Source organism: Neolamprologus multifasciatus, chromosome 15 (assembly GCF_963576455.1).
Source record: "Neolamprologus multifasciatus chromosome 15, fNeoMul1.2, whole genome shotgun sequence".
NCBI classification, from domain to species: Eukaryota; Metazoa; Chordata; class Actinopteri; order Cichliformes; family Cichlidae; genus Neolamprologus; species Neolamprologus multifasciatus.
This window is the reverse complement of record NC_140453.1, coordinates 40213050-40233362: the sequence shown is the minus strand read 5'-3', so window position 1 is coordinate 40233362 and position 20313 is coordinate 40213050.

Below are 20313 nucleotides of genomic sequence, written 5' to 3'. Positions count from 1 at the left end.
CCGCAGAGAAATTGTTCTTGTACTGATTTGTCTATCCATAATACATAGTGAGCACTTCCTGTATTTAAGCTGTGTCTGACCTATAGCTTCTTATCAAGAGAGTTCTTTCATCCTCACACTGGTATCCTTTATCTTTCTTGAGTCTATAACCTTCAGGTATTTATCCTGCAAGGTAATAATCAATAATCGCAAGGTAGATTAAAATGTCACGGCTGTGGTGGTAGACACGTGGTGAGTGTGAGAGAGGACCCAAATGCTGACACGGGCTTGGACGTGAGCTAGCTTTATTTACACATTGGTGGCACAAACAGAAACCTAAAGGTAACCTGAACTGGGAATGACTAACAAAACTAACCTGAATGGACGACTCTGGGAGAAAACGCAGGAAAGAAACACAGACGACTAGCAACGAACACGAGAGAACACACACTATTAATACACAGACGGGAACGAGGAAACTACACACAGGAGGGAGGCACAGATGATTCTGACTGACTGAAGACGAGACTTGGCAATCTCCACACACTGTCATAAGACACAGGCCTTCACAATAAAACAGGAAACGCAGAACACAAGGAAGCCACATAACAAACCCTAAAACTAGAACTCAAGGAACACTAAAAAAAAAAAACTAAGGAACTTGACACCATGAGAAGAAACCAAAACCCAAAAGTACAAAACTCAAAAAACACTGGGTCACCGACCCAAGACCATAACATAAAACCTGAAATCAATTTTTACATCTCAATGTATTTTGCCAGAAAAGTCAGAAACTCAGGTAAAAGCTCACACAACTATTTCTGCAACCACCAAACAGCTGAAACAGCAAATGATTAAAGAGCAGGTAAATGGAAAAAGATGTGAACACCAAGCGTGGATCATTCACCTGACACATGGACATGCCATTGGGTGCTGAAAGCAGAGATCTCACAGATTCTGAAACTTTAGGTTTCGTCAGTCTCTCACCAAAATTTACTGAACCAGCAGCAAAGGAAGATCAAAACTATGCCTCATGTTTGGAAAATATTGTAATAAATTCCTTGGTACGTTTGCTGTTTTGCTTCCACCACGATAAAATTGCAGTCTCTCAGTGTGCTTCAAGACCAGTTTTCCATCAAACTATTTATTTTCTGCCTCATTCACTTGATTATGATGCACCAGTCTACTGTTGTGTACAGTGCTGTCTGATGCTTTTTTTTCAGTTTTTTTTTTTCCAAAAAATGTCCTCCAACAAGAAAGCCTAATTTCTGCTCTTTAATAAGAAATTTTAACTTTTTAAAATTATGCCAAATTGCAAAATGCTTAGCTGTGTCCCTAATAAAACCTCTGTAACTTTGTTCTGCTTCACTTCAGCAGCATCAGGTAATATTCACATGTTGATTCATGATTTTTTTAAAATGCTATAAAAAGCCAGGCCACGAAAATCTCCTTCATATTTTCATTCTCCATCACCCTTGGGGGCATCTCCCATTTTGACCCTGGGACTTCCAGGTTATACTCGGCACAGATGTTCCTGTACACTATGCTGGCCACTTGGTTATGGCGTTCCATGTATGCCTTGCCTGCTTGCATCTTACACCCTGCTGTTATGTGCTGGATTGTCTCAGGAGCAAAGCCTGAACCAGGGGTCTTGCCTGGTGTGATAGACCCCAGCCTCCCCCCATAACAGCTGGGTAGCGTAGTGGTTAAACTACACTCCTTTGGAGCAGAGGATTGCAAGTGCGATTCCCGCCTGGAGCATCTGTATCCAGTAAGTCTGTATCCGGTAAGGTCCTATATACATATGAATATATAATATGATGACTTTTCTGGTCATTGACTGAGTGAAACTGAATATGGTTTAAAAACATCAAGATGGCAACAACAAAAACACAGGGCTTGATTGGTTAGCGAAGTTCAATTTGCAACATCACTATGACTATAATTATGTTTGACACCGGATGACAATGTATTGTGTGGATACGTGGATACTATGAGGATTTCATCATGGATGTCTGAGAGGACAACTAGTGCTGGTGAGAAAACATAAACATAATTGTCCAATATCACACAATAAAAATCTTATTTCAGAAAAATAGGAAAAAAGATTATTAAAGTAATTTTGATAGTAGCTCATGCAGCACTTATTAAAGAGTTTTGTTGCCTGTGAGCATCAAATAAACCAGTTCCCTGCTGAGAGTGATGATTCTAAAGAAATTAGCCGTGAGGAGGATACAGCTTCTGAGAGAACAGGTAGGATACCAGTAGAAACAACAGGCCTGTTTATGAAGTGAAGTAATTGTAACCTCAGTGTACTGCATATAAAATACATTAAACAATTAAATAATAGATTTGTTGAATCAATAGCTTAATCAATCACTTATTCCATTAAATTACAGTTCCTATGGGCTTTGTTTTTATGTCATCATTACAGATGAGTTTGATGCTTGAAGGAGAAAAATCTATCTATTTTCTCTGAGAATAAGTGGGCTGGCCTTGAACATAAAACTCCTGTGCTGAAAATTGAATCTATTCCTACCTTGGTGGTCACCTAAATGTAAAAGTGTATAATTTTCTGAAGTGTGGGATGTAGTAAAGATTCTACTTGTCTTGTCTTGGGTACAGAGAGTTTTTTTTTCTTCTCCCAGGAACAGAGAATGGACTGTGGAGAATCAGAAGGAGATCTCTTGGATGGCTCATGAGATCACTGTTGACAATACAGGTCCGTATCTCATAATGAAGGCAGAGATCATCAAATAGGTTCTTTGCTTTTAAGGACAGAGCACAGTGTGAAGAAGAAAACTGACCTTCATCACCAAATCTACTGCAAAAGAAAAAAGAAAGCATCTAAGCTGGAGATGTAAAAGTTCCAGAAGAAAAAATCTCTCCACTGTTTATGCTCAAACAAGTTGATGTAAAAAGTTTGTTTTCCACAGGCACTTTGTAACTGGCACTGTAAAAAGTATTGCCTTTTTTTTATGTAAGGGTACATCGATATGTAAATGAACTGTTATTTGTTCATGAGTATAGAGACATCACAGGATATGGGGTCACATACATGCAGAGCACCACCTTAAAGTTTCCATGAAACTACCATCACAGCGTGTTCTGTGTACTTTTTCTATGAACCACTTCACAGCAATCAATCAACTTACCTCTCAGCAGGAATAGAGGATCTAATGGTTGCAAGTGCATGTGGGAACGACCTGTCCAGAAGAACTGTTGTGCTGATTTGTGTGTGTGTGTGTTTCTTAAGCATATTCAGTAGTTCAGAAGTATCTTAGATTTAGTAATTCAATTTGTCTCTAAAATATTTTCCTTTTTTGACTTTTTCAATGTCAAAAGGTGAACAAGATCTATCTGTCAGAACCAGGGTCAGGGAGGGGGACTGCAGAGAAAAGAAGTACCATAGAAGGTAAATTTCATAAAGGTAAATTTTCATATATTTTGTGTTCATTGTCATAATTTTGAGTTTGAGTAATATACTACCTAAACAGTATAAATACAACATATTTCTTAGAGTAGTTGAGTATATGAAACCAGAGTCATGGGGTTGTCACCAGATGTTGCTGTTGCTGACTGAAGTATATTAATGAAAATTGACTGGAAAGGAAAAATGTGCTAGGAAAATGTGCATTATCAGAAGTCTCTTATCTGGACTAAGGAGCACAGGAACTTGACTGTTGCTCAAAGGTCTTAAGTCCTTCTTTCAAATGAAAGCAAATTCTGAATTTCACTTGGAAACCAAGGTACCGGATTCTGGAAGAAGAGTGGAAAAGCAAAAAGTCCAATTTGTTTGAAGTCCAGTTTGGCAATCTATTATCATTTAATAGAATAGAATAGAATAGAATAGAATAGAATAATCCTTTAATTGTCCCACAAGGGGAAATTTCGATGTAACAGCAGCAAGAAAGACACATATACAAACATACAGGACACAGGACACAGGACAGAAACATACACAATTTTTACATATTTACATCAAGGACAATGGTTACCAAAAATAGAGTACTGTACCGTTATTACATTAAATAGAATTAAATACAGATAAGAGGCAAACCCAGGTTGTAGTGTGAATTGGTTGATAAAATAGTGCAAGTTACAGCGCTGATGTAAACTAGAGATGACACGATACCACTTTTTTATGTCCGATACCGATATCATAAATTTGGATATCTGCCGATACCAATATGATTCCGATATAGTGTATTTTATAACCAATAAAACTGTTTTTTTAATATCTTGCTGCATTTTGTAAAAGTTCATACTCAAGTTTTTTTTAAAAAAAAACAAAACACTAAAGCTATTGTTATATCTGTATGGAAAAAATACACTGCACCCAAAATATTTCACAGTTCAGCAATACACTGTTCCAAAAAATAGTAATGTCAAAGTATCTTACTGTATATTTTACAGTTTTGTACTGTCTTTCTAGAATATCATTAAATTTACATAAGTAGACTGTGATTTTACATGTCAAAGGTAAAATAACATAACATCACTGTAAATATAGTAAAACACAATTTACTTGTTTTGTAAATATATATTTTTTGTACATATGCATATTCAGATTGTAAAAATACATTCAGAAATGTATCATAATTTCACAAATATTTGTCTGTTATGTGATAGAATGATCTGTTAAATTCAAATGTAATACTATGGAAAAATATATAAAATGATCGAAAAGTAATGAGAATAATCAATAATTAAAGGAGTATTTGAATTATAATTTTGCTGAAAATTTCATGTCATCTAGGTCTGATTAAATAATTCAGAAGTAACAAGTGAACATATAATTAATAGGAATAAAAACTAAAAAAAACATATAAAACATTGCACAGCCACACTGTGCTAATTATATATTTTAAAAAATAAATGTAGAAGTAGGAATTGCAATTAATATAAATCTCAAAGTATTCACAACATTCCTCAACAGAAATAGGCCTCTGTCACCTGGGATGAGGGTGTGGCCATGAAAACAATGTGACATGCTATTGGATGTTGGGACACATAATAACATGACGCTAAGCATCGGCCAATGAATGTGAACTAACAACCACAAGGTCGCGGGTATGGCTGTACTAGGGTATATTAGACTTAATAGTTACTATATAGAGTAATGGACTTCTATACATTTTACATCAGATTAAAACTTTGGGTGTAAGATTCAGATAATTATTTATTAAAAGCTAGACGCTTTAAATGAGAATAAGAAAGAAAACTATGTCTTTGTGCCCCCCTTTTCCCTGTTAATGCCCTACCTGCCCTCCTGGCTAAACTTTGATAGACCTGCCCCTGCACAGTTACCACCCGTCAGCTACGTAGAAAAGAATCCTGGTAGAGAAAGTAATATTAAATAAATTCTAACATCAGCTTATCAAGCTTAAATGTGCTGCTGTTGTTCAGCCGCTGGTTTCCTCTTTCTGGTGCAAAGTGGGCCAAAAACAAAAAAGAGAGACGGGGAGTCGTGACAGAAAAGCCGATCGGAGATTTCTGGCACGCCACAGCCGCTCTATCACGTGACGCATACTGCTCCGACGTGCTAAGGTTATGAGCTGAGTTACACCATGTCGCAAGTTTTGTGAAGTGCTTTTGTGATATTTAATGGATCGGATTCCATTTTTTATTTCTCTCCGATATCCGATCCAGTAATTTAGGTCAGTATCGGACTGATACCGATATGTAATATCGGATCGGTCCATCTCTAATGTAAACCTCTGTGTTTGTTGGAAGCAGTTTTGATTGTACAGTCTGACAGCTGCAGGGAGGAAGGACCTGCGGAAACACTCCTTCATACATCTAGGATGCAGCAGTCTGTCACTGAAAGAGCTCTGCAGTTCAGCAGGTAGAGTCTGCTCTGACACTTCCTGTAAAGAGCATTAGTGTGGTGGCTTCAGTCCACCCAGGTACCCAAGTACCTATACGAGTCCACTATCTCAATGTCCACTCCCTGGATGTTCACCAGTGTCAGGGTGGTGGGTCTGCGTCTCTGGAAGTCCATCACCAACTCCTTGGTTTTCCCGGCATTGATCAGCAGGTGGTTCTGCTGGCACCAGTCCACAAAGTCCAGAGTCCACTGTCTGTACTCTGAGCTGTCCTCACCTGTGATGAGGTTGACTATGGCAGAGTCACTAGAGAACTTCTGTAGGTGGCAGCTTGGGGAGTTGATGGAGAAGTCTGCAGAGGGTGAAGAGGAACGGCCCCATGTCCTCACATACTGTGGGTGTTCTGTGAGGTAGTCCAGTATCCACTGGGACATGTGGTGGTCCACTCCCGATAGCTCGAGCTTGTCCCTCAGAAGTTGTGGCTGGATGGTGTAGAAAGCACTGGAGAAACCAAAGAACATGATCCTCACAGTGTTCCAGGCTTCTCCAGGTGAGTCAGAGCTCGGTGCAGGAGGTAGATGATGGCATCCTCCACCCCGATGCCAGGCTGGTAAGCAAACTGCAGCGGATCCAACGAAGACCTCACCAGGGGGCGCAGATGGTTTAGAACCAACCTCTCGAGGGTCTTCATCAGATGTGATGTCAGGGCTACCAGCCTGTAGCTGCTGAGGTCCTTGGGATGGGAGATCTTTGGTACCGGTACCACACAGGAGGTCTTCCACAGCTGTGGAACTTTCCCCAGCGACAGGCTCAGGTTGAACAGATATCCTAGAATGCCACAAAGTTCATCTGCACAGCACCTCAGGAGCCTGAAACTGATGCCATCAGGACCTGCAGCCTTCCGCACCTTGATCTTGCAAAGCTCATTCCTCATGTGAAGTGCTGAGATAGAGAAAGGGGATTTCAGGGAAGGGGGGGTGTATGTTGGAGTCACAGAAGGGGGGGTGGGTGTGATGGCTGAGAGCTGAGAGGTGTGAAGTCTTGAGGTGAAAGACGGGCAGTCCCTGAAGATGAGGGAGATTGCAGTAGGGGGGGCGATGCTGGGGGAGGGATGGGGTGGTTGATCAAACCTGTTAAAATATTTATTTAGGTCATTCACCCACCCCAAGTCTCCCGCAGCCTGGAGGGTTGGTTTTTGTCCTGAGATTGTCTTCGGGCTGTTCCAAACCCCTCTGATGTTGTCCTGTTGCAGCTGCTCTTCCAGCTTCCTCCTGTAGTTTTCCTTCCCTCGCCTTATCTTCCATTTCAGCTTCTTCTGGACAACTCTCAGCTCCTGTTTGTCACCAGATCTAAAGACTCCTTTCTTCTCCTTGAGGGGAGCCTTTATTTCAGAATTTATCCATGGCTTGTTGTTAGAAAAACACCGTACCTTTGTGCTGGGTACGGTGTTGTCCACACAGAACTTCATGTAGTCTGTGATGCTGTTGAGGTCATCCTCCAAAGGGCTGCAGAGGTTGTCCCACACAGTAGAATGGAAACAGTTCTTCAGGGCCATTTCCTAACTGTGCGTTTCACAACTGGTTCTCTGTGTACTACAGGTTTATACACAGGCTGGAGATGAACCAGGTTGTGATCTGAGACCCCAGGGGAGGGAGAGGTGATGAGCTGTATGCCTCCTTGGTGTTGGCATACAATAAGTCCAATGTTTGATTGTCTCTGGCATGGCAGGTGACATACTGGGTGAAGGTGGGGAGAATGGAGGACAGGGAGATGCCCCCAGAGATCAGGTAAAGGGCCCGAGGGTGCTGTGTTTGGAGTCTGCTGGTTACAGTGTGCAGGACCTCACAGGCTGCTGCAGTGTTAGCAGAGGGCGGGACATACACAGCTATCATAATGACGTGTGTAAACTCTCGCGGTAGATAACCGCTAGCAGCTCAATGTCCTTACAGCATAGCGTCTCTTTGATAGATAAATGCCCAGAGTTACACCATCTATTGTTCACAAACACAGCCAAACCCCCTCCTCTCTTCTTACCACTCTCTGTTGTTCTGTCTGCCCGGATCAGATGGAAACCCTCTATGTTTATGTGTGAGTCCAGAGTTAGCGCGGTTAGCCACAACTCTGTGAAGCACATCAAGCTGCATTCTTTGCAGCTCCTCTGATGTCGGGTTAGAGCCGCCAATTCATCCACTTTTTTGGGGAGCGATCTCATGTACCCAATAATAACAGATGGCCGGTACCTCCTAACCTTACTGCGATGCCTGATCCCGGCCTGAGTACTGCGTCTTTTCCTCCTCACCTTTGCGGGGGATGTTGGCTCGCTCGGCGGTAGGCAGAACAGCGGAGGCCCTGAGGGCTTACAGCTGATCCCTGCTGTAAACAATGGGAGGTCGGACCTCCACGAGCTCTCCGGACACAGATGCCGCAAAAAAAAAGATAAAAAACACGATTGTCCATAAAATTCTGAGCTCCACTGTGGAGTAGTACACTCCACAATATAAAAACCAGAACAAGAAACACAATAAAAGCAAAGAAAGAGATAAAAGGACTCGGTCGGGTAGGAGCTGCTGATACTGGCTGCTAGCTCAGAGCGGCGCCGGAAGGTCGCCCACCTCATCTTCAGGTGTTAGTGGTGGTTAGTTCACAGCATTTTACAAAGTCCCAAGTTAAACCAGCCATCCACCAGGAGATTTTACAGAAGTACATACTTCCATCAGTTGAGTAGTTTTACAAAGATGCAGAATTCCTTTTTTCCACAGGACCTAGCATCGGCCCACAGTGCCAAAACTACTACCAAATGGCTCACTGACCGTGTTTTTTACTATCCTTAACTGAACCCCATAGAAAATCTATAAGGTACTTTGAAGAGGAATATGAGGCAATCAGTAACACCTCAACAGTGCCACAAAGCTGATCCCATGTCCACTTATCCCATGGATTGATGGCTTTAAAGACTTCACTTTACATTAAATGAATTTAGAATACATGAATGTTTACTTTTTTAAAATTAAATTCTAATAAAAGACCTTTACATGTGCTTACAGTATAGTACTTACCCTCCAGAAAAACACAGTTAGGTCACTTCAATGTAAAATTAGAACATATTTTCAAGTTCAGGATGATAAAAAGATTGATATTTGATGAATGGTGACCTTAGGAGATTTTAAAGTAATTTATGCACTATATGTACCAGATGTGCCGAGGAAGATAAAGCCCAGGCTCATATAGTGTGCCTTTCATAATGGTGTCCTTTTAAACAGAATTCTGTGACTCATATTACTGAAAAACAATGATTTTGCAGAGTTTTTGTGGTGCCCTGCTTCCTCCAAAATTCATTTTGAGTCAAGCAAAACCGTTTTCAGTTACATCTTTGATGATTACCACTAGAACACCATAAACAGTCTCATAAACTGTCTTGCCGTGAATTTTACCTGTGGCTGTTTTATTTTATTTTTTTCAGGTTACCTGTCTGGGCATAAATAAACATGTTAGCTTCCGCCTTCTAAAACTGTTTTGTCAGAATGCTGGAGTGATAGAGGAATTGACATAGGCTGAGAAATAACCTTAGCGCTGTGAAATGATAAATATTCAACATAGGCCTACTTGTTCATGATCCTTAGTCATTTCCTAAAACCCTAAAGATATGGGTTGTATGATCAGGTTCTATGAAAAGGTATGACATGCTGTATATGGAGCACTCTGCTTTATGCCTGTGTGCACTTCATGTTTTATTTACCTCTCAGCAGGAATAGGCAGCTGCAAGGACGGTGCATGGGCTCCATGGCACCTGATTTGTGTGGCTTGGGGATATCCCTCAGTAGCTGGTGTTTCTGATATCATAGCACTGCCTGATATTATTTGGCTCATATAATTATAATTATAATTTCAAACACACTTGAAGATCCATTGTTGGAGTTCTGAGTCCTCATTAGCAGTAATAATATCCAGCTTGACCCTGTTGATGACTACATGAGTACTACTATGAGATGGAGGCCTATCAACTAGGAAAAAAGGTGCTGCTGCTGCTTTTGACACAATGACAGACAACAGAGAAGGTGCAAGATAGGCCATTGAATGTGAGAAATAAGGAAAAAGCAAAACTAAGAAGATCTCTATGATCAACAGTCCATATTAGTGCTATCTTTTGTAATGCACCTTAAAATATCCTTTACTCTTTTGATTTCCTCTGTGGAGTGACTTTTATTTTACTCAAGAAACTTTCAATGAAATTCCAAAGAACATTTATGCTTGTTCCTGTGCAATTTGTCTTAATCAGTCAGTATTAAGACAAATCTGCCCTCAGTATCAACAGTGACTAACACTAGCTCCAACATTAGCTACTGGTAGCTTATCAGCATCCACTAATCCAGTGGTTCCCAAACTTTTTTTGCTAGGCCCCCCTTTCTTTTACAAGAAAAATGTTTGTGCCCCCCCACCACTTTTGTCCACACGTAAACGGCGTTTTGAATCACCGAAAACATGTGGACGAGGAATACAGAGTTCGTCATGCAACATCAAAGGTATGTGCCTTTTTTCACGTCACGCTGTGCTCCACGTTATTGCTTACATGAGATGAATTGCAGATTGGCAGATAGAGACAAAATACTGTTACTGTTAATCTTAATATCTTCTGTTTTTACATGCTTACATATACACACGCAGTTACTGTCCCTCCATTTAGAAAGGAAGAGGCGTCACGGTGTAATTATTTTACGTGTAGTTGTTTTTTTTCCTGTGTAATAATGTTAAACATTGCTAATAATACAATTTTCAAAAAATGCCTCTCTGTGCAAAATGGGTTTAAAAACATAAACAACTGTGGGATACTGTTTGTCCGTGATTTGAACCCAGGGAACAAATTACGGCAGGATCAGCCTGATATTATTTGTATCCCACTGTAACTTTACTGTATAAAGAGTTAACATCTCCAAAATGTCAGGAGTAGTTAGTCATTACAACAAGTGTTTGTGAACTAAAAATCAAGAATGTGGGATCCTGTTTGTTCATGATTTGGAGAGCCCAGCGCGTGCTCCTGACGCAGGGAAAATCAATTCTTCCTTGGCACTTGTGCAGGTGAAGCCAAAGGGAAGATATGCTCCAAAAGTTGATTCTGTTCATCTGGACGTAGCGTTTTCTGGGAGAAACGTTTCGTCACTCATCCAAGTGACTTCTTCAGTCTCAGCTGACTGCAGGTTTCCCCAATCTTATAAACAGTACATTTGCATAATGACTGAAACCAGCCCACTGAAGGAACAATGGGCTGTGAGGTCAGTTCCTTAATCATAATTATGCAAATTCTCATGACCATTGATCAACAACCACTGACCAAAACCCACTGATCAAAGACCACTGATCTATGGCCATGAGTACCATTCACAGAGAGTTGGGGAAAGGCTGCAATCACAGCATTGTAAGATGGCGAAAGATGTACCCTTAGGCCCCCTCCTCAATTCAGAGATGGTCTTTCCCTTTTCACGTAAATGGCCTCCTTGACTCCACGCTCAAACCAGCGTTCTTCCCTGTCCAGGATGTGTACATCCTCATCACTGAAAGAGTGTCCACTAGCCTGTAGGTGTAAATAGACTGCAGAGTCCTGGCCTGACGAGGTAGCTCTTCTGTGTTGTGCCATCCGCTTCGCCAGAGGTTGTTTGGTTTCCCCGATGTATAAATCCTGGCAATCCTCCTGGCACTTAACAGCGTACACTATGTTACTCTGTTTGTGTCGGGGGACTCGATCCTTGGGGTGGACCAATTTTTGGCGCAGCGTGTTTTGGGGTTTAAAAGCCACAGAGACCCGGTGTTTCAAAAAAATGTGTCTCAACTGTTCCGATACTCCTGACACATATGGGATCACTACAGGTTTTCGCTTGGGCAGTGGTTGTCCTTCTCCCCTGGATCGGCTTGAGCTTTCTTTAGGTGCCTTTCATCTCTGCTTCATCTCTTGCTTTGCATTTGTGTGGGAGCCCTGTCAAAAACCTGTCCATTATCCAAGCATTCTTTTCTATTTTTTCATACTGCGCCCCCCCCTGCAATGGCTTTGCGCCCCCCCCCCCCCCACACACACACACACACACACACACACACTTTGGGAACCTCTGCACTAATCAATAATGTCAATAAACAATTCTCAGCACATTGATACATGAACTGTCTTTCTTCTATCCAAGAAAGCACACTAAGCTTATGGCAGTGTGCTTGCTTACACTGATGAATTACAAGCTCTTTCATATAGCAAAGTACCGTCTTGAGTGAATCTGTTTGGCTAATAAACTCAAACTCCTGGGGTGATCTGGTAACGTAGCTATATTTCATAAATCTGTTAGTTTATGGTTCGTTTACAATCTAAGCTGACTTTGAGAGCTAAATCACAACTAGCTCGCGATCTTTCTTGATTTAACTCATCGATCTTACTTGCTAATGCTGTTGCTAACAAAATCAGGTAGCACTTTATTATACAGTTCAGTAACAAGATGTAACAGAGAGATAAAAATTATGTAGTGAAATAAAGCTACATTTCAAATATGATTATGTCCTATTTTTCAGGACATTAATGGTGGTTGTTTTATTATTTCATGTTAAGTTAAACAGTATTCCTAAGAACTCTTAACAAAAGACTGCGATTAATAAGTTGATTAAGTTGTCATTATAAAGGTAAACTCATTTTTTCAGAGGAAGTGTTTTATTAGTAAAACAAACCCATGTACTTTAATATCTTGATACAAATGTCGTATCAAGATATTAAAGTATGGTGATGTTTTGGTTTTTGTTCCCCTGATGATGTTATCAGAGCATGTCAACAGAGTTGTAGAATATGATATTTGCTCGCCACTAATTTTTTTTTGTGATTTGAAGCATTAGACCACACATGTAATTGATTACAACTGCTTGATTGATTGATTGATTGCTTGCTTGATTGATCATTTACATTTGGAATACAATTCTGGTTCTAGACTTTCAGTGGTAGAATGTAAAACAGCCCAGCCTCACGGCACGTCATTAAATTGTTGTTTTGTTTTGTTTTTCATGTTCATGTACATTAATTTTTATGTTGCTGTGGGTCATTGAACACAAATTTGTGATGCATTTCAGTAGAAATATATTTTGTTGCAGGCACCTTTTTTTTGTAGATAAATCAGGGACTGTCACCATGGCAATCTGAATAAACAAATTGTATTTTAACCCAAATTACTTTGGGGTTAAAATATTTTAATAGTTTTTAATACCTTAAACCTAAACAAGTGACATATCTGAAACTAAAAACATCTTATAAATGACTGAAAAATATGACGTTTTCATTCCAGAAACCAAAACGACTTTCTCCTGCACTCCCATGAAACCTCCATAGAAGTGATAGAAGTTGTGTTCAAGGACACAAAATAACAAGGTGAAATTCATGTCAAGGAATTGAAAAACATAAATGAATAAGATAAGTCTCCAGCAACAGGAAACAGTAGATTAAACGTCATGACTGCATTGGGGACTGGTTGGTTCTTTGGTTTTATGGTTATTGTAAAGAATCTATACAGAACCACCTATGTACACTCTAAGAAATAAAACATGGGCTTTGTAAAAATTAATTCATAGTTTTATGTTCAATATACTTTAAATTGTTAATCTTATGGGTGTAATTAATATTTTTAAATTTGATTTAATTAATTCTAAACCGTTTTAATGTTAAATAATATTGATATTTCCAATTTATTGAACACATTTAATTAAATCCAAAGAGCCCTTTCCACATCCTTTCTGAGCATGCGCAGAGAATGAAAAAAAAATCTTCGCGCATACACGTTGACCTTCTTCGTCTACGCCACAGTGTGCTTTGGCCACATGTCTGGAAAGAGGGATTAATCACGATTCATCCGTTGGAGTTAACACTGGAAGTCCCAGGCTTTTCTAAGCCCACGTCAGCCAAGTGGAAGCTAAATTGGCTAGTCTTTTAGCATCAATTCATATGTAAATTAGGTTGTTACTTGAGGAGTGGGGGAGTGGGGGTGTGTGAATGATTGCTGATTTCTAACTACCAACTGCCTCTTTGTTAGTGTGTGGGGGTGGGGAGCTGCTAAAAGCTGTGAACTTCCTTTCCTGTTGAGGTCAATGAAATTGTCCTCTTGCGGGGTCTACTAGGCTGCTGCTCAGCAAACCTGTGAAACCCACAGTATAACCCTAACCCTGCAGTATATAGCAAGTAAACCTGACAAGTTGGGATCAAGTTTTGGGTGGCTAACTGCCAACTGCCTCTTTGTTAGTGTGTGGGGGTGGGGAGCTGCTAAAAGCTGTGAACTTCCTTTCCTGTTGAGGTCAATGAAATTGTCCTCTTGCGGGGTCTACTAGGCTGCTGCTCAGCAAACCTGTGAAACCCACAGTATAACCCTAACCCTGCAGTATATAGCAAGTAAACCTGACAAGTTTGGGATCAAGTTTTGGGTGGCTAACTGCCAACTGCCTCTTTGTTAGTGTGTGGGGGTGGGGAGCTGCTAAAAGCTGTGAACTTCCTTTCCTGTTGAGGTCAATGAAATTGTCCTCTTGCGGGGTCTACTAGGCTGCTGCTCAGCAAACCTGTGAAACCCACAGTATAACCCTAACCCTGCAGTATATAGCAAGTAAACCTGACAAGTTTGGGATCAAGTTTTGGGTGGCTAACTGCCAACTGCCTCTTTGTTAGTGTGTGGGGGTGGGGAGCTGCTAAAAGCTGTGAACTTCCTTTCCTGTTGAGGTCAATGAAATTGTCCTCTTGCGGGGTTTACTAGGCTGCTGCTCAGCAAACCTGTGAAACCCACAGTATAACCCTAACCCTGCAGTATATAGCAAGTAAACCTGACAAGTTTGGGATCAAGTTTTGGGTGGCTTGCGACCTAAAATCCAAGTACATTTGCAATGTCTTCCCATATCTTGGCAAGGGAGGTACATTTGCAAGAGAGTTGGCTCACTCTCATATGGCTGGGAAGAAGGCAAGAAAAGAACAGTTGCTTTGGACACAACCCTCCACACCTTTTTTGTTTGTTGTTTTTTTTGTACTGTTTTTATCAATAAATCTCAGCAACAAAGGAAATACACCCATGTGTGTTGATTTCTCCCTAAGATGGCAAACAGAAACACAAGTTTCCTTGTGGGTTAGGGTTAGGCTAACCCTAACCCTAGGGTTAGGCTAACCCTAACCCCTAACCCTAACGGCTCAGCACCACCTTATTTACATAACAAAAGCAGCAGTTCACAGTTCAGTCCAGGATATTAGCTAAAAGATTACCAGCCATTTGGCTGGTTGGTGGGTTTTAAACGTAGAAAAGCCAAATGGCTGCTCTCTGGGAGTTCCTGTGTTAAGGTAATTTCTTCCTATTTTTAATAGAATATAATTTAACTACTACTTTGTGATAATATATGGCGTATATTTTTCCAGTAAATATGTGGGCCGTATGTGTTCTGTAGGTTAGCATTTTGCTAGCATTGGAAAAATTCATTTGCATATTCGACGTTACTGCACATCTGAATATTGTTTGGAGTCATTTTTGACCAGGATATGTCCTTCAACGCACATATTAAACAAATATGTAAGACTGCGTTCTTCCATTTGCGCAACATCTCTAAAATTAGAAATATCCTGTCTCAGAGTGACGCTGAAAAACTAGTTCATGCATTTATTACTTCCAGGCTGGACTACTGCAATTCATTATTATCAGGATGTCCAAAAAACTCACTGAAAAGCCTTCAGCTAATCCAAAATGCTGCAGCAAGAGTACTGACAGGGACTAGAAAAAGAGAGCATATTTCTCCTGTTTTGGCTTCCCTTCATTGGCTTCCTGTTTGAATTCAAAATCCTGCTCCTCACATACAAGGTCTTAAATAATCAGGCCCCATCTTATCTTAATGACCATGTAGTACCATATTACCCTATTAGAGCACTTCGCTCCCACTCTGCAGGCCTACTTGTTGTTCCTAGAGTATTTAAAAGTAGAATGGGAGGGAGAGCCTTCAGTTTTCAGGCCCCTCTTCTGTGGAACCAGCTTCCAGTTTGGATTCGGGAGACAGACACTATCTCTACTTTTAAGATTAGGCTTAAAACTTTCCTTTTTGCTAAAGCATATAGTTAGGGCTGGACCAGGTGACCCTGAATCCTCCCTTAGTTATGCTGCAATAGATGTAGGCTGCCGGGGGATTCCCATGATGCATTGAGTTTTTCCTTTCCAGTCACCTTTCTCACTCACTATGTGTTAATAGACCTCTCTGTATTGAATCATATCTGTTATTAACCTCTGTCTCTCTTCCACAGCATGTCTTTTATCCTGTCTTCCTTCTCTCACCCCAACCGGTCGCAGCAGATGGCTGCCCCTCCCTGAGCCTGGTTCTGCTGGAGGTTTCTTCCTGTTAAAAGGGAGTTTTTCCTTCCCACTGTCGCCAAAGTGCTTGCTCATAGGGGGTCATATGATTGTTGGGCTTTTCTCTGTATCTATGAAGCGCCTTGAGGCGACATTTGTTGTGATTTGGCGCTATATAAATGAAATTGAATTGAATTGAATTGAATTTTATTATTTGCTTCGAGCCCTGTGTACAGGAGCTGCATGCTAAAAGATCTTTTGTTAAAAGGGTTGGCGTAATAAGCAAATGCTTCAGCCAATACCTTTTGATTAGCCTTGTCTCATGCTTTCTTGCTTTGTGGTAAATCTTTGTTCTGTCTTCACTGAGATATTTGAATGCTAATCAATAAAAACATATCACTCAGAAGGGCAGCTCCAATGGAACGAAAAATTTTGAGAAAACAGGACGTTGCTAACATGATACACGTCAGAGTTTCCTTTTACAACTAAAGTGCAAAATTTGTGCATTTTGTGATTTTCGTACTGCATGGGTGAGGCACTCTTTTGCAGCCACCTGATTCTGCCGGTCCATCTATAAATGTTTTGGGTGGCATGTTGGAATAACTTCTGTCGATTTAAAAATCTTTTTTTTTCTTTTATTTTTGTAATTGTAATTGATTTTGCACATTCCCATCTGATTAATCGACCCCCCCCCCCCCTTTTTTTTTCTTCTTTAAATCAAACCTGGACAGCACCAGAACTTTTTGTCTGTGATTAGATCAGGTTTGGTCTGGATTTAGTCCTGTTTTGAGCTGAACTATTTAAAAATTGTATTTTTGAACTTTGTAGATCAATGCGGAGTTCACCCAAATCACCACAGTTCCACTGCTGTCCACATTCATGAGCAGTCTTGACCAGTACTCTGACCAGTTGATGAAGATTCTACGAAAAAAAGGAGGGGAAACAGCGCGGCGGATCACAGCAGCGTTGTCTGCAATTTCACAGGTATTCTGTCTTGTTAAAATGTTCTGTAACTAATAGATTAGTTGTAGGTTGATCTCAGGTCTGGTTATTAACCTGTATTTTTAACTTTCTTGGGTCATTTTATGCTTGTTCTCTCCTGCGTTATACTTCTCATCTCGCTTTTGGCTTGTATTCTGGATTTGGTCCTGACACAAAGCAGAACTAAGTAACTCATGCCCCTAGAGGCCATAAGTGCTGCTGCTGGCATTGTAGCTTTTTTCTTTTCTTTTTTTGTTACTCATTAATTGTCCAAAGGAATAATTAGCTACACTGAGAAAAGACAAAGGCAGAGGACATTTCACATTTCGCCACAACTCAGTGACACAATAGATTATTTTTTTTCACTCAAACTTGGTATAAATACTGCAAATGTGGTGGTAGCCCGCATACCTCATATTAACGTGACAGTGTGTAGTTTTTGTCATTAATTTTTGGAAATATCTATCAAAATGTTTTTGATTCCTTTGAACAACACTCCTATGCAACAACACTTTTCTTCCTTCTTTCGGGTGGTACACCACGCTAAAGCTGCATTTTCCATGACCCAATGTATCGCAATCAGTATAATTGGACTCATAACTTATAATCTTTATGGGAATGAATTGGCAAGCTTCTCATTCTCTAACACAAAATACTACTTGCTTGCAAAAAGCATGTTTAAAATTACTTAGAAACAATTATGAATTGGTTAAACAACAATAAAAATTGACTTAAGTTCTGTGGGGGTCTCTAAAAACTTCAAAAAAGTAATTGTGCTGCATGTGTTGTTTTGTTTAGAGTTCCCGAATCGAAGTGAAGCGTGAATGCATCCTTAAAGCTGTGATTATATACCTGAATGAGAACCCTGAAAATCTCATCAAAGAGTACATGGTAAGTTTATTTTTAAAGGGATATTCCACCCCTCAGTAAAATTTTGACTGTCATAATTCCCAGAGCTTTGTAAGTTGAAAAGTGTATTTTCTAAACAAGCCCAGGCATTCTCCTGATCTGGCAGCAATCAGTTTTCTTTAAATTAGCTTCCAACAATAAAGTGCATGGGAAATACTAGGATTTTGTTTCCATTCACTTACATTGTTTTATGCGAAACTAAAGAAAATAACCCTGGTCAGCAGAATATTGATAATATTATTAATGCATACTCCTTCTGCCCTCTGTCCATGTTTCATGTATCTTCTTCTTGGTCTTTATTTGGTGAAAGTCTTAAATCCACATTTTTCTTTGGTCTGTTCTCCTCAGTCTCATTCAGGGATATGTGTAATTGTCAGGGTTCCTGGGTCATCGACCCATTGCTTTCAGTTTTGTTCATGTTCAGTTTATTTTGCCACTGCCTGTTTCACTTCCTGTTTGTTCCCCGTGTCAGCTTGTGTCATTAGTCAGATTATGTTCAGCCCTGTACTCACCTGTTTCCAATCATTGCCATCATTCAACCTGTGTATTTAAGTTCCTCGGTTTCACCAGTTCTTTGTCGTGTCATTGATGTTACATTGTCGTTTGTTCAGTCAGCCAGCCTTTCAGTCAGTCCTTCATTCATTCAGTCGTCCAGCCAGCCATTTCCTACCTCTGTTCTGTTTGCTCACGCCATCACAATAAACACCAGTCTTCACCTACCTGTGAGTCCTGCGTTTGGGTTCCTTCTTCCTCGCCTCCACACCACGCCTGACAGAATGACACGACCCGTGCCACGAAGACACGACTGGAACCCAGCGGACTCGGACCTTTTTGAGCGGCAGGAGGCAGCGCTCTCCTTGTGGGTGGAAAAGCTCAAGGAGAGACAGCGGCTCTTCGCGGAGCGAGAGCACGTCTTCGAGGGCACTCACTTGGCTCTGGGCGGGCCTCGGAGACGACGCGTTCACCCACCTGCTGCCTCCCATGCACCGGAGCATCTGCCGCGGAGAGTGGACGTTTCGCGCCGCGCTTCGGCGGCTCCCCCTCTCGCGGATCCGCTCCTCGCTCACACGTCACCTGCCTCATTCGCCGGACCTTCCACTTCGCCACGGCACAGCGGCTATGCCTCCCACCTCGGCTCAACAGAGGCTCCCGCGCCAGAGGCTCGGCTGTGTACCCCGCCCGCTTCCTCTTCCTGGAGAAAGCGGGGCACACGCCGCCATAACACGGACTATTTTCAGCAACTCCCGGTGGTGAGTTCCGGTAACTGTTTTCCACCCTCCTCATTTGACTCTTCACCCAGATTAACTAATAGACTCATCTCTGATTCATGGGATGTTTCCCTCCTGGAGGATTCTGTAGACTGGGAAGAGTTTTTCTGCTCTGCTCCTCCAAAGACTGTAAATAGTGGTGGCAGAAGGACCAGAACAATCCCAGATAAACCTGCCTGTATCACACACCCAGTCACTATTTTCACACCCATTACTCAGCCATTTCCCACCAGCACGGCGGCCCAGATTCGGCCTTCCCCTTCAGCCGTTTCACCACCTCAGATGGCTAGGGCCCAGTCTACACCCACACCTGTGCCAGCTCCTAGGAAGAAGGCAGCTGCGACGCAGTCTACCTCCACATCCGCTCTTGTTTCCCGGGTGGGGGTGACTGGTGTCCAGCCACCTCCCGTGCCTGTCCCAGCGCCCAGGCTGAGGGCAGCCTCAACCCAGCCTGACCTCCCTAGAGGCTTGGAATACCTAACTTGTCCACCGGCTACTTCACCACTTCCTCCACCTCCTGATCCAGCTTTTCACGCCCTTGCATTATCACTGGTTAGGCTAGCTGAGGTGTCCCCTGCTCAGGCACCAGCTTTATTAGCCCAGGCTGCAGTTTTGTCCCCCTCAGTAACTCAGTCATTAGCTCAGCCATTATCATCGCCAACCTCTGTTCATCCCGTAGCTTCTCCACTCCAGTCCGTTCCCTCACCTGCTGTTCAGCTTCCCCTCCAGTCAGTTCCCTCACCTGCTGTTCAGCTTTCACTCCAGTCAGTTCACTCACCTGCTGTTCAGCCTTCACTCCAGTCCCCTGTCGTCCAGTCTCCTCCTGCCCTCCAGTCCCCTGTCGTCCAGTCTCCTCCTGCCCTCCAGTCCCCTGTCGTCCAGTCTCCTCCTGCCCTCCAGTCCCCTGTCGTCCAGTCTCCCCCTGCCCTCCAGTCTCCAGTCCTCCAGTCAGTCCAGTCGCCTCCCGTCCAGTCAATCCAGTCGTCCCATGTAGCTCAGTGTCCTGCTCTCCAGTCGCCTCCCGTCCAGTCAGTC